The following is a 17,623-nucleotide window of genomic DNA, read 5'->3' on the forward strand; positions in this document are numbered from 1 at the left end:
AGGCACCAGGCATAGGCAGCATTTTTATGGAGTTTAGCCGAGGAAAAGGAGGATAGTTAGCCAGATGACAGTATCAAGAAGGGATTTTCTGAGGATGGGGAAAACACAGGTGTGTTTGTATGGAGCAGGAAAGGGAAATTAGGGCATAGAATGTCAGAGCTAAAAAAAAGACCTTAGGTCTACCCCGCCTCCATTTTACAGAGGAAGAAATGGCCCAGAGAAAAGTGACTTGTCCAAAGTCATACAGTTCATTAGTGAAAAAACCAGGACTAGAATTCGAGAATTGGGTTCTATTCTTTCCTTTGACTGACTCAGTTTCACCCCACATCACTTAGCATCTGATGAATTGCTTCCTTTTCCATAACCAGGAAAGGGGAAAAACCCAAGATTTCCTCAGGAACAAAGAGACAGTGAATTCTCAGCCAAAGACCCTGAAGCTCTTCTCAGAGTCAATGAGCCAGGGACTCCTTCACCACAAGCCTGGGTCTTGATAGAGTCAGCCAGGGAGCCATTCATAGAAGTGAACTTTCACTCACTGTCACAGCCAGGTGAGTTTTGGGTCCAGGGCACAAATCATCTTCTTTGTCTTCTAGTCCAAAAGGAATCTTTCCACTATGCTACACTGCCTTCCTTTATGTGACCATTGAAGAGAGGGTATGGGATAGAGGAAAAGAGTACTGAATTGGGAGTAAGTGGACCTAAGTTCTAGTTTTGGATGGGTCACAAACTTGTTTCATCAAACAATTAATCACAAGCATTTATTAATCACCTACTATGTCCCATATGCAGCAGCTAGGTGGCACAGAGGATAGATCACTTGGAATCAGGAAGGCTCATCTTCTTGAGTTCAAATCTGACCTCAGACACTTACTAGCTATGTTACCCTGGGCCAATCATTTAACTCTGTTTGCCTCAGTTTCCTCATCTGTAAAATGAGCCAGAAAAGGAAATAGCAAACCACTCCAGTATCTTTGCCAATAAAACCCAAACGGAGTCATGAAGAATTGAACATGAGTGGAAAAAAACATGTCCCATGTATTGGGCTAGGGGATGGGGATACAATGACAAAAAGGAAACAGTGCCCACCCTCAGGGAGCTTATATTCTGTTGGGTGAGAGAATAAATATACATATAAGTGAGTATATGGGAGGGGGATGGGATTCATGGAGCACTTGCTCTGGTTCTGTGTGGATGGACATGTACATTGTTCTCTTGCTGAGGAAATACAGATCACATGATCTACTATGGGGAAAATTTCTTCCTGACCTTGTGGCCAATCATCTTTAATGCACCCTACTTACAAGGACCAATCCATAGTTACTAGAATTTGCATATCCTTTAACAAGGGTCCAGAGCATGTGATGAATACAGAGAAGCATGGAAAGATCTATATTAACTGATGCAAAGCGAAGTAAAACAGTGAAGAAAGTGAAGAAAACAGCATACATAACGTCTACAACAATGTAAGTGGACAGAAAAGCCTCATACAAAAAAATCAAAAGTGAATTAACTAAATTATCTAAATCCATCAGGATTCAAATAAAAATACATGCGAAGATACCCCCAACCTACCCTTTGTGGATGTGGGAGGTCCACACATGTTTCACATTGTACATGTTTTCAGACCTTTTCAATGTATTGATTGATTGTGCTGACTTTTTTTCTTTTTATTGTCTTTAAAAAATATTATGCAGGATGGCTTTCTGGGAAGGGGAGGAGGAAGGATACAGGGGAAACTGATGATATGAAAAATAGAATATTTGAATATAAAACTTATTATTAAAAAAACAAGAAACCAGAGCCCATGCTCCGCTACATAGGAAGAGCTCCAATCTAGCAGATGTGTGTGGGAGTGATGGAGGGGGTGTCCTTTATTACTCCTATTGAATATGTATGTTTAAAATATATAGAAAAGTAAATACAAAGTCATTTCAGTGGGAGGAAAGCATTAGCTTCCAGGAGGATCAGGAAAGTCTTCATATAAAACATGGCAATAGAGACTCAAAGCTAAGATAATGCATAAAAGTTCATGAAGGAGCCCAGTTTTTCCACATATGCTTCAGGCAGGAGTGTGCTGGAGCCAGCTCTAACTGGCTTCTGTGCCAATTGACACATTTTCAGTATAAGAATGTGCCCCTCAGAAATCAGCAAACCAGGGCTTGATTTATTGTTTTGTTGAATGACTAGACTTAAGGAAGGGATGGAGAAAATGTTAATAACAGACTAAATTGAAAAGCGTGTCTTGTGGAGAGTCTATTGTTAAATATTAACCAGCACACTCCTACTTAAAAGAAGTAACCAGATTGAATAATAACCAAGAAATCTAACAAGAAATCACAAGTATCATTATCTAGCCCAGGACTGCACAAAAAGACAGTAAAAAGCCTACAGTTATTGAAAAAGTATTCCACAAAAAAAGCCACCACAAGCATAGGTGAACAGGTAGGAAGCTTGCCAGAACTCTGGCCAGATACTCTTCAGGGGCGCCTGAAGCCTTCAGCACCCCAACCAGGAACCCTCTTGGAGGTGGAAGCCCAGAGGGGTCTAACAAGAAAGCTCCACAGCACCCTTCCTGAAGAGACTCTAGGGCAGGGGTTCTTAACTTTTTTTCTTTCTTCATGGACCCCTTTTGAAGCCTAGGGAAGCCAATGAACCCCTTCTCAGAAAAATGTTTTAAATGTATAAAATAAAATATGTAGTATTACAAAGGAAACCAATTAAAATATAGTTATAAAGATCCAAATGCACAGACTCTGGGTTAAGAATCCCTTCTTCAGAGTAACCTAAAGACTACAGTGCTTTGATTCAGAACAATCCAAGGAGTCCGGAAGACTATAACACTATGATCCAGGAGAATCAAGGAAACTCTGAAACCTGCCATCACTGAGTTTAGGTACACATACCAGCAGAAGTGAAAGCCAGTAGCAAGAGTCTGAAAATCTAGGTCAAGAACAAACATATCCTGACTCCACCCCCCCCAAAAGTAGAAGAGGGAATGAACCTTGGTTCTGCACAAAGTTACAAACCAGGAAACTGAGGCTGGATATATGAGTAAAAAACAAAAAAAGATACTTAACACTAAAAAGAAATAGCATGGGCCAAGAGACATCCAAGAGGTTAAACCTAGAAGAAAAGACCAACTCTACAACAAGTACAAGCAGAGTCTCAAGGGGGAAAATGGCTTGGCCACCAGGACACCAAGCATGGCTTACATAAATAAAACAAAATTTTAAAATAAAATTTGAAATAAGAGCTCTAGAGGAAAGAACATGAAATTTATGGCAGAAACTAGATACAGGACAACATTTCACACTATATACCAGGGGTGGGAACGTGAGGCCAAGAGGCCACATGTGGCCCTCGGGGTGCTCAAGTGTGGCCCTTTGACTGAATCCAAACTTTTTAGGACAAATCCCCTCAGTAAAAGGATTTGTTCTGTAAAACTTGGACTTAATCAAAAGGGAGCACTTGAGGACCTAGGAGGCCATATGTGGCCTCGAGGCTGCAGATTCCCCACCTCTGCCATATACCAAGATAAGGTCATAATGAGAACATGATTTAGACATAAAGGGCAACACCATAAGCAAATTAGGAGAGCAAGGAAGAGTTTACCCTGTCAGATCTATGCAGAAGGGAAGAATTTCTGACCAAATAAGAGAAATAACATTACAAAATACAAAATGGATAATTTTGATTACGTTAAATTTAAAAGCTTTTGCACAAACAAAACCAATGCAACCATGATTAGAAGGAAAGCAGAAAGCTAGGGAAATAATTTTTATAGCCAATGTTTCTTTTTTTTAGTAGTTGACTAATTTTTATTAACACATATGCATTTACTTGTCTTCTGGCTTGTTGAAGCAGTAGGTTAGACATCACTTAACAATAATGTTTGTCAAAATGGCTAGCCCTAAAGACTCCAGCACCACATTCATCAAAAGAGCACCTTCATCGAAGGAAGCTAATCTTGCCATTCTCATCAACATTGTAGTACTTCAGAACAGCAAGCTTAACCTTCTTTCTCTTGTGCTTGTTCCTTTTGGGAGTGGTGGAAGACTTCTTCTTTCTCTTCTTGGCACCACCACGAAGTCTCAGAACAAGATGAAGGGCAGACTCCTTCTGAATGTTATGGTCAGACAAAGTACATCCATCTTCCAGTTGCTTGCCCACGAAAATCAATCTTTATTGATCAGAGGGAATACCTTCCTTACCTTGTATCTTGGCCTTGACATTTTCAATAGCATCGTATGGCTCGACCTCAAGGGTGATGGTCTTCCCTGTCAAAGTCTTCACAAAAATCTGCATCATGGCACTGGGTCCACCCACCGATGGCAGATCTGAAAGAGAGTTATAGCCAATGTTTCTAATAAAGCTCTCATTTCTCAAATATATAGAGAACTGAGTCAAATTTATAAGAATGCAATATCATTCCCCAACTGATAAATGGTCAAAAGCAGTTTTCAGATGAAGAAATTAAAGCTATCTATAGTCATATGAAAAAAAATGCTCTAAATCACTATCAATTGGAGAAATGCACATCAAAACAACCTGAGGTACCACCTCACACCTATCAGATTGGCTAACATGACAAAACAGAAAAATGATAAATGTTGGAGAACATATGGGAAAGTTGGAAGATTAATTCATTGTTGGTGGAATTATGTGCTGATCCAACCATTCTGGAAAGTAATTTGGAACTATTCCCAAAGGGCTAGAAAGCTGTGCATATCTTTTGACCTGGCAATACCACTACTAGGTCTGTATCCCAAAGAAGGGAAAATGACTCACATGTACAAAAATATTTATAGCAGCTCTTTTGTGGTGGCAAAGAATTGGAAGTTGAGGGGCTGCCCATCAGTTGGGGAATGGCTGAACAAGTTGTGGTATATAAACGTAACGGAACAGTATCATGTTATAAGAAATGATGAGCAAGCAGACTTCAGAAAAACCTGGGAAGACTTATGTGAACTGATGCTGAGTGAAGTGAGTGGAACCAGAACATCGTGTACAGTAATAGCAATATTGTGCGATGACCAACTTCTCAGCAATGCATTGATCCAAGACAAGTCCAAAAGACTCATGATGGAAAATGCTATCCACATCCAGAGAAAGAACTGATGGCGTCTGAATACAAATCAATGCATAATATTTTCACTTTATTTTTTTTCTTTCTTATGGTTTTTCCCTTTTGTTCTGATCCTTCTTTCACAACATGACTAATGTGGAAATATGTTTAACATGATTGTACATGTAGAGCCTATATCAGATTACTTGGTGTTTTATAGAAAGGGAAGGGGAGGCAGGGAGAGGGGAGGAAAATTTGGACCTCAAAATCTTATAAAAATGAATGTTGAAAACTATCTTTGCATGTAATTGAAAAAAAATAAAATACTTTTAAGTAGATAAAAAATAAAAGACTTGAAAGGCCAAAAACAAAATCCTACCTAGTTATAGTATATGGCCCTTGCGATATATTGCTATAATCTGTTAAAGCTGTTTAAAGCTGTCACTTCCAGCTATAAAGTTATTTGATTCCCCTCCCCAAATTTCCCAGAGTAATGCATAAAAACTATAGTTGGTTGGTTCAGCCCTTTTCCTGCCCTTAGTTCCTCTGCCAGGCTGAACTTTGTGCCACATTTATCTATTCTCTCAAGTTTACCAGAATCTGAGAGACCCGAAGGCTTGGTCAGAGTTCTGGTTTCTTACCAATCCTCTTTGCAGCCGAGACTTTCTCAGCAGGGCCAGGTATGGGCTGGAGAGACAGCTGGGCTCCTGTTAACGAGGTGTCCACAGATCTCGTTGAGGATATGTCAGCTAACATGATTATATAAGGACATAAATGTCAGTCACACCAGGACCCAAGCCCCAGCTGGCTTCCAGGGCAGGAGACCTGAGAAATATATCTTCATTCCTTCCATTGTAGGAGTCAGTCGTTTGACAGCAAAGATCAAGTGCCCCCTGGAATCTGAAGCCCTGCCCGAGCTATGGCAGGAGGTTACAGGAGGTGGATGGAAAGGAACCCCGGGGACCTAGCCCCAATCCAGACTCTCCCCAGTTCAATGACCGAGTAATGTTTTCCTCTTTGAGCCCCAATTAATTCATCTGAAAAACGGGCAGTAGGGTTAGACTTGGAGTCAAGAGGGCATGAATTCAAATCTAGCCTCAGGCACTTCCTAGCTGTGTGACCTGTGTATGTATTTACATATGTACACATACATGGAGATATAAAACATCTTGCATATGTAGAGAAATATTTATGTTATAAATGCATTTGATACATAAAATATTTCTCTCCATATGCAGGGTGTTTTATATTGCCATGTGTGTATACACACACGTATACACGCACAGGGCAGCGAGGTGGTGCAGTGGATAGAGCGCCAGTCCTGAAGTCAAGAAGACTCAAATTCCTGAGTTCAAATCCGGCCTCAGACACTTTCTAGCTGTGTGACCCTGGGCAAGTCACTTTACCCTGTTTGCCTCAGTTTCTACATCTGCAAAATGACCTGGGGAAGAAAATGGCAAAGCACTGCGGCATCTTTGCCAAGAAAACCCCAAATGGGGTCACAAAGAGTCATACACAACTGAACAACAATAAAGTATAAATACATATACACATAAATGAATAGGTTTGTTATTGTTCAGTCTGAAATTCAGTTCAATTCTTTGTTGTTGCTGAGTTCTTTCAGTTGTGTCCGCCTGCATGTATTACATGTGTGTATAGCTTTAAGCCTTAGAAAGCACTTTATAAATATTGTCTCTTATTCTCCCAACAGCCCTGTGAGGTACATGCTATTATTATCTTTATTTTGCAGGTGAGGAAACTGAGTCCATGGGGGGCTAATTTGACTTTCTTTCCCAAGGTCATCCATCTAGAAAGTGTCAGATATGATCTGAACTCAGATGCTCCTAAAGCCAAGGCCAGGGCTCGCTCCACAGCGCCACCCAGTGGTCTGTTGATGTGGCAGCTTTGTTAGCCTCTAGCTGTGTGATCCTGGTCCAGTCATCCGCCACCTCTCCTCCCCTAGTCTTTGTTTCCTCCACTGTAAAATGGGGCTAATACTTACACTCCTGACCCCACGAGATTAGTAGAAAAAGTGCTTTGTAAACTGTGAAGTGTCATAGATACGCAAGCCATTGTGGCCGTCATGATTATGTTATCGTTGCTAATGATGATGATGACCATAGTAATGGTAGTAGCAACAGAAGTCCTGGCCTCTGCTTTCAAGGGGCTTCCAGTCTTGCTTGAGAGACAAACCCATGGAATATCTCCATGACAGTCTGAGGGACTGAAAGACCAACACCTAATCAGCTATAGCTGTACACACAAACACACATACACGCACACACACATGCATGCATGCACACACACACATCTTTCTCTTCTGTAATAAAGGACACTGGGAAGGAGGCCCGAGAGACAGGCAGCTCCCTGATGTGACTGGATCATCCACAGGATGGATTGAGTGAGGGAAGAAAGGGAAATTTAGAGTCACTGTAAGGGGAAGCCATCTGACCTAGGAAATGGTGGGAAATCCAGACTGAGCATGGGGTGGGAAGTAGAGGGGTGTGCAAAGAGCACAGGGTAGGGGATCAGGAAGCCTTGGCAACTGAGAACTATGGCGGCTGAGGAAGAAGAAAGAGTCAAGGATGAGTTTGAAGTTGCAAACCCTGATCTCGAGAATGACGGGGGTACCCTAAAGGGGTGGCGGGAGCGAGAAGAAGAGCTCATGAGGACGATTTGGATATGGGCAGTGTGAGGTGCCTAGATGTCGGAAATGTGGCTCTGGAGCTCAGGAGAATGATTAGAACTGGATGCAGATACATGTTGGGAGTCATCTACAAAGAGATGATCAGGTCTAGTAGAATGAAGACTGAGAGGGGACCATCACATTTACCAGTTAGGAGAATATAGATGAGACAGACAGAAAGAGGTGCAAAAAGAGGCAGAGACAGTGATAAAGATAGAGAAAGAGAGATGGAGACAGAGAGAGAAGGGAGGGAGGGGGAGAGAGAGGGACAAAGGGATGGGGGATGGGGAGAGAAAGAGAGGTGAAGGGAGAGAGGAGGAGGAGGAGGGAGGGAGGGGGAGAGAAAGTGAGGGACAGAGAGAGAAACAGAAGGGGAGAGAGAGGTGGAAGGAGGGGGGAAGGAAGGGGAGACAGAAACAGAGAGAGGGTGGGGGGAGAAAGAGAGAGAGAAGGAGGAAGGGAGGGAAGAAGGATAGGGAGAGACAAAGAAGGGAGAGAGGGGGAGAGGTAGAGAAGGAGAAGGACAGAAGAGAAGGAATGGAGGGAGGAGAGAGAGAAAGAAAGGAGGGAGGTAGAGGGGGAGGAAGAAAAGGAGAGGGAGAAGGACAGAGGAGGAGGGAGAGAGAGGGAGAAAGAAGAAAGAGAAAGGGGAAAGAGAAAGAAAGAGGTGAAAGAGGAGACAGAGGGAGGGAGAGACAGAGACAGAGAGACAGAGTGTGCAGAGGAGGAACAGACAGAGACAGAGGGAGAAGGAGAGGAAGAAGGAGAACCATCTACTTTCAATGGCCCCTGTGCATTTGCCCTAGCTTGAATTGGCCAGGTGGCTCAGGCTACCTGGCTCTCCCACTGACCCCTAACCTGCTGGGTGATGCTGACCAAGTCCTATAACCAAATTTTCTGTCCAGCAAAATAAAGGAATTGGCCTCAGGTCATAGAAAGGGCCTCAAAGAGCACCTCTAATCCAACTCCTCCATTTTACAGAAGAGGAAACTGAGGCCAGAGAAGTAAAAGGACTTGCTCAAGTCCTTTTCAAACCCAGGGCTCTTTCTTCTCTGTGCTCCATGGCTTCTCTTGGTCCCCAAGGTCCCTTCTAATGTGGACATTCTACGCTCTAAGATTCTTTCTCATTCTGGTTTATTTTATTCTTCGGGCTCTAAGGATTTGTTCTCCATTCCCTTCCAGTTCTACTATTCTATCGCCACCTTCCTGCTCTAGCACTCTCTATTCTAAGAGAGTCTGTATAGCTCTAACATGCTCCATCCTAACATTCCTCCACTGAGGTCGCTTCCAGCTCTGAGACGCTGTGTAATTCTGGGCCCCCATGCTTCCAAAGGCGGCCACATCACTCTGTCCCTGAAAGGGTTAACTCCCCCTCCTGTCCCCCAGCCACCCCTGCTGTTTGGCCTCCTTATGAGGAACAGACTATCGTCCTCAGTAGCAGAGCTGCTCTTTCTTACTTGGAGGATCTCTGGGAATGAAAGGCCTGTGTTCCAGATATTAAATTACTCATAAAATATTTGGCCTCTCCCCTAGGCGTCGGCAGCCAGCCTCTGGGGGCTCCCCAGCGCCAGGCAGGCCCACTGGCCACCTCCAGCCACCTGGTCATAGTCTCCAATTGTGGGTAACAGCAAACCAGATTTCATATGGAACAAGCTTCTGACCTAGCAGAGGGAGCAGCTTCTGTGGGCAAAGTGGGGCATCTGGAAGCCAGGAACAGGAGGAATGAGGCCCTGCTGGAGCCCTAGAGGTTAGAGAGAAGGGGAACTAATACCAACAGAAGGGCTCTGCTCCTCCCCACCCCCACCCCCATTCTCCCTCACCCCAAACACACACACTCCTACACATACATACATACATGCATATATGCACACACCCACATATACACACATTCATGCAAATATATGCATACATACACATGTACACATGTGTGTATGCACATACACATGTGCACACATATGCACATGTATGTGCATGCACATGCACACATATACACACTTACACACACTCATATACACATACTCACACATGCATACACACATACTCCTTAAATATATGGTCCGTGCTCTAGTCACCCAGTTTTGTTCTTGACCCAGAGGTTCCCAAGGCTGGGAGCAGGGGAGGGAAGCCTCAGAGACACCCAAAGAGTTAAGATCACTGCATTTGAAGTCAAAGGACATGGGTTCAAATGCTGACTCCATTGCTTATTGTCTGTGTTGCCTTAAACAAATAGCTTCTCCTCTCTGGTCATCAGTTTCAGACTCTTAGAGAGTTGAACTGGGTGGTTCCTAAGAACCCTCTTCGTCTAAATCCAGTGAGACTAAGATTCCCACCTAGGTCTTCTCTGTGTGCCTATCCCTCCTCTCTAGGCCTCCTGATGTGCAAAGGGGCCATGCCCCAGATGCTGAAGGGTAATGAATCCACCAAAGCCTGGATGGATGCCCTGCCATGGGGGCCCGGAGCCCTGAGCCCAGAGCCCTCCTCACATGCCAGCCTCTCAGGCAGAACCATCTGTGACCTAGAATCTCCCATCATTGAGGAGGGGGGAGTATTCTCTCTTCTCTGCCTCTCATACCCCTCAACCTAGTTACCATGGGGACTGCAGTAGGGGGATGGGGTGACCAGGCTGTGCTTCCCTCCAGGCAGGGCTACCCAGCATTCCAGCTGGCCATCTTCTCAGTCTCTTTTTCATGGAGCAACTTAAGTTCTCCAGAGGTCTTTCTGGGCATTCCCCTGCTCTCAGGTTGGGGATATACCAAGCCTGTCCTGGAAGACCCCTAGGGCCATAATTCCAAGGAGGTTATCCATGCAGCAGGATGAAGAGCCATCACAGGATGGTCTACACGGCACTGGACCTGGAGCCAGGAGAAGCTAGGGTCAGCTCCCACCTCTGAGACTTAAGTGTGTGAACATGGATAACAACCACAACAACATTTATGTAGCACTTTCAGATTCACACATGGACTTGCACACGCTGTCTGGTTTGGTCCTCACAGCCCTGGGTGGTTGTTGTTGTGGTGGTGGTTGTTCAGTCGTTCAGTCATTTACAGTTGTGTTGACTCTCTTTGACCTTATTTGGGGTTTTCTTGGCAAAGACACCGGAGTGGTTTGCCATTTCCTTCTCCAGCTCATTTGACAGTTGAGGAATCAGGTCTTGCTCAGGGTCACACAGCTAGTAAGTAGCTGAGGCCATATTTAAACTCAGGTCGCTCTATCCACTGCACCACCCAGTTGCCCTACAACCCTGGGAGGAAGGTGCTATTATTATTCCCCTTTCACAGATGAGGAAACTGAGGCAGCTTGAGTGACTTACCCTGGGTCACATAGCTGAGAAATATCTGAAGCAGACTCTGAATTCAGGTCTTCCCAATTCCAAGTCCTTAACATTGTTCCCTACTCCACCCACCTATACTTAACCACTCCGAGCCTCAGTTTTCTCAACTATAGAAAGGAGAAAGTAGTAGCTGCCTCAACAGGAGGAAGAATTACATCAATGGATATAGTTTTGCAACCCTTCAGCTGTTCTCTGTATCAGACAGTATTGTTATTACTGAATCAGCATCACAGAACCTCCAAATCAGAAACAGAGGAGGCATCATTGTACAGTAGATAAAGGTCTGGGCTCAGAGTCAGGAATATCTGGGGTCAACTTCCACCTTCAGCACCTGCTTGTTGTACCACCTGAGTGACAATTTGTCCCAAGCAATAACCTAGGACTTGTCTGATTACTTACAGTGGCTCTTGCCAATTTTCAGAACTTGATTCTTGAGAATTCCTTATCCTGAACCAACTTCTGTAGAATTTCAGGCCATAGGTTCTTATCTATCCTTCCTCTTAACCCTTCGAATCTCCCAAAATTTAGGGGACATTTCAGATTGCACCCAGCTTTCCTCTTCCCCATCACAAATTCTCAAATGGAATAGTCACTTCCCCCACGAGCTTCTCATCATTTCTGCCCCAGCAGCCAGTTTCCTTGTTGGAGAGCATCCTATCCATACCAGTTTCCTTCCTTGACTTCTCTTGGGAAGGATAAAATTATAATCAAGAGAAGTCAAGAAATTGTTAGTTGATTTGCTTTAAGCAGAAAGTGTTCCAACAAATGTCTGTATTATTGAAGAGCCTGACATTACTAGAACAAGCCGCCATGGTAGACTTCTGATTTATTTCCAAAACTCATCATCTATTTAATCTGTCTGTCAAGGTGGTCTGTAGTATAGTCTATGGCAGTATCACTTGTGTGTCTGTTGATCTGCCCCCCAAAATTCTCCATCCTACATATCAGATTCATGGATATGCTCACATTTACCAATCAACAAGTATTAATTAAGTATCTATCATATGCCAAGAATTTGTACCCACTGTCACACTTGCCTGGAATGTTCTCCCTCCTCTTCCCAACATCCTGGCTGCCCTCAAGAATCAGCTTAAATCCCACCTTCTTCAAGAGGCCTTTCCTGATCTCCCATGTTGTTAGTGGCTTCCTTCTGAGACTACCTTCCATTTACAATGTATATACCTTGTTTTTACATAATTGTTTGCATGTTATTTTCCCCCATTAGACTATGAACCATGTTTTTGTATTCCCAGAGCTTAGCTCAGTGCCTGGAACCTAGTAATCTCTTAATAAATGCTTGTGTATTCTCAAATATATAGCGAACTAAGTTAAATTTATAAGAATAAAAGTTCTTCCCCAATTGATATGAACAGGCAGTTTTTAGAAGAAATCGAGTCATGTGAAAAAATGCTCTAAATCACTATTGATTAGAGAAATGCGCATTAAAACTCACACCCACTAGATGACTAATGTGACAAAAAAAGGAAAATGATGAATGTTGGAGGGGGTACGGGAAAACTGAAACACTAATATGTTGTTGGTAGAGTTGTAAAATGATCCAACCATTCTGGAAAGCATTTTGGAACTGTACCCAAAGGGTTTTAAAGTTATGCATACCTTTTGATCCAGCAATACCACTACTGGATCTGTATCCCAAAGAGATATTTTTTAAAAGGGACAAGAACCAATTTGTACAAAAATATTTACAGCAGCTCTTTTTGCGGTGGCAAAGAATTGGAAATTGAGGGGATGCCCATAAATCAGGGAATGGAGGAATGAGTAGTGGGATATGATTGTAATGGAATATTATTGTGCTATAAGAAATAACAAGCAGGATGATTTCAGAAAAAAAAACCTGGAAAGACTTACATGAACTGCTACAAAGTGAAGTGAGCAGAACCAGGAGAACATTGTAGACAGTAACAGCAACATTGTAACAGTGATCAACTGTGAATGACTTTGCTGTTCTCAGCAAACGATCCAAGACAATCCCTAAGGACTCAAGATGAAAAGTGCTATCCACCTCCAGAGAAAGAACTGATATTGTCTGAACACAGACCAAAGCATACTATTTTCAGTCTCTTTCTTTCTTTCTTTTTTGTGTTTTCTTATGAAAAATGATTAACATGGAAATGTTTTGCATGATTGCATGTGTATAACCTATATCAGATTGCTTACTCTCTCAGGGAGGGGGGAGGTGAGGGAGGGAGGGTAGAATTTGGAATTCAAAACTTAAAAAAAAACAATGAATGCTAAAAAAAATTGTTTTTACATGTAATTGGGGGGAAAGAAAATATTATTTAAAAAAATAAAAGATCTTTTAAAAAATGTTTATGTATGGACTGATTGGGTATTTGGGATACAAAGACAAAAATGAATCCATCCCTGCCCTCAAGGAGCTTATGTTCTCTCAAGGGAGACAATATGGATGTATTTAAGTAAGTAGGAAATAAACGCTACATAATGGGAGGGGAGTCACTAGGAGCTAGGGGAGAGTCAGGAAAGGGTTCACATCGATTGGATATGCCATCTTACTAAACAATCCTACTCTGCACTTCCTCCTGGAAAGTTTGCCTCACCCTAGTCCTCACGGAGTCATCCTGGTCCATCCCACCAAACAGCTTTGCTCTTTTCCTCTTAGCCAGTTAAAGTTCAGGTATTCATAAGGTCACTGAATCATAGAATGGCAGATTTGGAAGGGGCTCTAGATAACATCTGGTCAAACAGCCTCATTTTATAAATAAGGAAACTGAGGTCCAAGAGTGAAAATCACTTTTCCAAGGTCATGCAGCAAGATTTGAACCTGGGTCTTCTCACTCCAAATCTGTTGGTCTTTCCCCAGCACCTGAATACTGCCTTGTGGTCTCCAGTTTGTTTCCTGTATCAGTCCATGGGTTTTACCTGAAGAACACTTCTGAGCACACTTAGCCCCAGGCAGTTGGTGGTGGTGGCAGGTAAAGCACTGGACCTGGACTTAGGAGGACCTGAGTTCAAGTCCAACTCTTAGACACTTGCTAGTTATGTGACCCTGGACAAGTCATCTCACTTCTATTTAACTCAGTTTCTTCAACTGTAAAATGGGGATAATAACAGCATTCTACCTCCCAAGGTTGTTGTGAGGATCAAATGAGATCACATTTGTAAAGTGCTTAGCACAGTGCCCGGCACATAGTAGGTGCCATATAAATGGGCATTCCCTGTCCCCTTTCCTATTCTACTAGTTACAAGCACAACCATTTGAAAGGAGCGTAGATGACTCATGCATATCCACCTTCTCCCTTCTCCAGAAGACCTCAAATTCAATCTGACCTCAGACACCAACTAGCTCCTACCCTGGACACTTAGCTCATTTGACCTCTGTCTGCCTCAGCTGTACAATGAGGAAGATGATAATAGCGCAAACCTCTCAAGGTTGTTGTGAGGATCAATTGAGATCATATTTATAAGCTCTTAACAAAATGCAAGGTGCATATTAGGTACATTAATAATGCTTTTCTTTCCCTCCCTCTCTCCTTTTCTTCCTTCCTTCCTTCTCCCCTTCCCTCTTTCCTTCTTTCTTTCCTTCCCTCTTTCCCTCCTTCCTTCCTTCCTTCCTTCCCTCCTTCTCTCCTATCCTTCCCTCTTTCTTTCCTTCCTTCTTTCCTTCCCTCCTTCCCTCCTTTCTTTCTTCCTTCCTTCCTTCCTACCCTCCCCCTTCCTTCTTTCCCTCCCTCCTTTCTCCTTTCCTTCCTTTTTTCTTTCCTTCCATCCTTCCTTCTTTCCTTCCCTCCTTCCTTCCTTCCCAACAGTATATTAATTAGGCTTATCATCTTCATAGATCATAGGACTGCAGATCTGAAGCCAGCAGGGACTTTGAAGATGACAAAATCCAACTCCCTCACTATATATGCTGAGAAAGGTTAAGTGACTTGCCCAAAGCCAGTAAGTATCTGAGGCAGAATGTGAACCCAGGTGTCCCTGGTTCCCAGCCCAACACTCTATAACCACTGCACCGCCTGGCTGCCTCTTAAGGCCTCATGCTCACACTCAGAATTCTTTCCTTTTGCACAGTACCTGTCCCCTCACACAGGCTCCAACTGTTTGTTTGAAGTTGACTTCTTAAAGAAGGATCCTGGTTTTTTGCCTTCCCCTGACTTCCTCCACCTTCTTGGCATGGAGATAACAGAGCAAGTCTCAGAGACCCTTGTAAACGAAGCTTCCCTGCGTGTGCTTCCCCTGGCAAGGTACATGATGGCTCTCTCTTCATTGCCAATCCCTATCCTAACCACAGACTTTTGGGGGGGCAAGGCAATCAGGGTTAAGTGACTTGCCCAGGGTCACACAGCTAGTAAGTATCAAGTGTCAGAGGCCAGATATGAACTTGGGTCCTCCTGACTCCAGGGCCAGTGCTCTATCTGCTGTGCCACATAGCTACCCCTCTCAGCACAGATTCTTAACCAGTCACAGGCTTGTCAACTTCTCATGTAAAAAGAAGTAGAAAAAAGTGTGAAAGAGCTTTAATTACAGTGAAAAGAGCCCTGGCTCTAGAGACAGAGAGGACCCAGGTTCTAACTCCACCCCTGACATTTCTTGTGTGATTTTTAGCAGCTCATTTGTCTTCCTTGGGCTTCTGTATCCTCCTCTGACGTTGCTCTCAAGATGCTCACAATCTAGTGGGGGAGACCAATCAATCGATAAACATTTATTAAGAGCCTACTGGGTGCTAGGCACTGTGCTACACTCTGGGGATACAAAAAGAGGCAAAGGACAGTCCCGGCACTCACAATCTAATGGAGGAGACCAATCAATCAATAAACATTTATTATTTATTTGGAAGAGGCTCTAAATGACATGTAGGCCAACAGCCTCATTTTACAAGTAAGGAAACTGAGGTCCAAGAGGGAAAATAACTTTTCTAAGGTCATGCAGCAAGATTTGAACCTGGGTGACTACTATGTGCTAGGTACTGTGTTCCACTGTGGGGATACAAAAAGAGGCAAAGGACAGTTCCTGCCCTCAAGGAGCTTACAATCTAATGGAGAAGACAACATGCAAAAATACACACACACACACACACACACACACACACACAAAATACAAATACAAATATATAAAAAATGTGTACTAAAGCAAGCAGTAGCCAGGATAAATAGGAAATAAATAGCCAAGGGAATGCATTGGAATTACGAGGGGTTGGGGAAGGCATCTTATAGAAGGGGGGTTTTAGCTGGGACCTAAAGGACATCAGAGAGGCCAGGAGATGAAGATGAGGAGGAAGAGCATCCCAGCAATGGGGAACAGTCAGAGCAAATGCCCAGGGCTGAGAGACAGAGGGTCATACCTGTGGGATAGTCAAGAGCTCAGTGTCATTGGATAGAAGAGTCATTGGAGGGGCATCTAGGTGGCTCAGTGAGTAGAGCACCAGCCCTGGAGTCAGGAGGACGTGAGTTCAAACCCAGTCTCAGACACTTGACACACTTACTAGCTGTATGGCCTTGGACAAGTCACTTAACCTCAATTGCCCTGCCTTCCCCCCTCCAAGAAAAAAAAACAGAAGAGTCATTGGACAGAAGGAAGTAAGGTGTGGAAAGACTGGAAATATAAACTACTGTGTACACATGAGATACATACAGGAGAAATTGGAAATAACTAAGACAGGGAAGAAAGAAGCTCCACTCTCAAGGAACTTATATTCTAATGTGGTAGACAATGGGCACTTACAAAAATATATATGGCATAAATATAAAGTGAATATCTACAAAGTAGTTAAATGCAAGATTATTTGGGAGGGTGTGTGCTAGCAATCGTAGAGGTCAGCAAAGGCTTCATGCAGATGATGGTGCTCCTAATTCTCTATCAATGTTTTTGTGATTTAATCTGTGAGTAACTCCTAGTGTAGGGCAGCTAAGTGGGGCAGTGGATATGGGCCTGGAGTCAGGAAAACTCATCTTCATAATCCAAATCTGGCCTCAGATATGCACCAGCTGTGTGACCCTGGACAAGTCACTTGGCCCTGTTTTCCTCAGTTTCCTCATTTGTAAAATGAGCTAAAGAAGGAAATGGCAAACTACTCCAGTATCTTTGCCAAGAAAACCCCAAATGGGGTCACAAAGAATCAGACGTAACTGAATGACCAAACAACAACATCGAACTCCTGGTGTGGGAATTCTTTCTGCCAACAAAGATTGTATCTCATCTCTGGTTTAGGAAAGTAGCCCTAGGGAGTTGCTTGGAGAACATGGAGATTAAGTATCTTGCCGAGGGACACACAGCTAGACCCGGGGTGGGGGGAGGGTGGGGCGTGATAGCTGTGCTCAAGTGTCTGAAGGATTGTGCTGTGAAGGACAGATTAGGCTTGTTCAGTTCGGCCCCAGACAGCAGAACCAGGAGCAGTGATAAGAAGTTGTAAAGGGGACATTTGGGCTTTATAAGGAAAAGCTTCTTCCCCTGAGAGCTATCCCAACATGGACCAGCCTGGGCCATCCTGGGCTTCCTTGGTGGGCTCTCCTTCCTTGGAGGTCTTTAAGCAAAGTCTGGACAACCTCTTATCACATATGCTAAA

At 43.5% G+C, this 17,623-nt stretch overlaps 1 pseudogene; it reads right to left on the minus strand.

The window, feature by feature from the left end:
* Nucleotides 1-3,836: 3,836 nt before the first annotated feature.
* Nucleotides 3,837-4,305, minus strand: LOC118838778 (annotated as a pseudogene).
* Nucleotides 4,306-17,623: the final 13,318 nt, after the last annotated feature.

Source organism: Trichosurus vulpecula, chromosome 2 (assembly GCF_011100635.1).
Source record: "Trichosurus vulpecula isolate mTriVul1 chromosome 2, mTriVul1.pri, whole genome shotgun sequence".
NCBI classification, from domain to species: Eukaryota; Metazoa; Chordata; class Mammalia; order Diprotodontia; family Phalangeridae; genus Trichosurus; species Trichosurus vulpecula.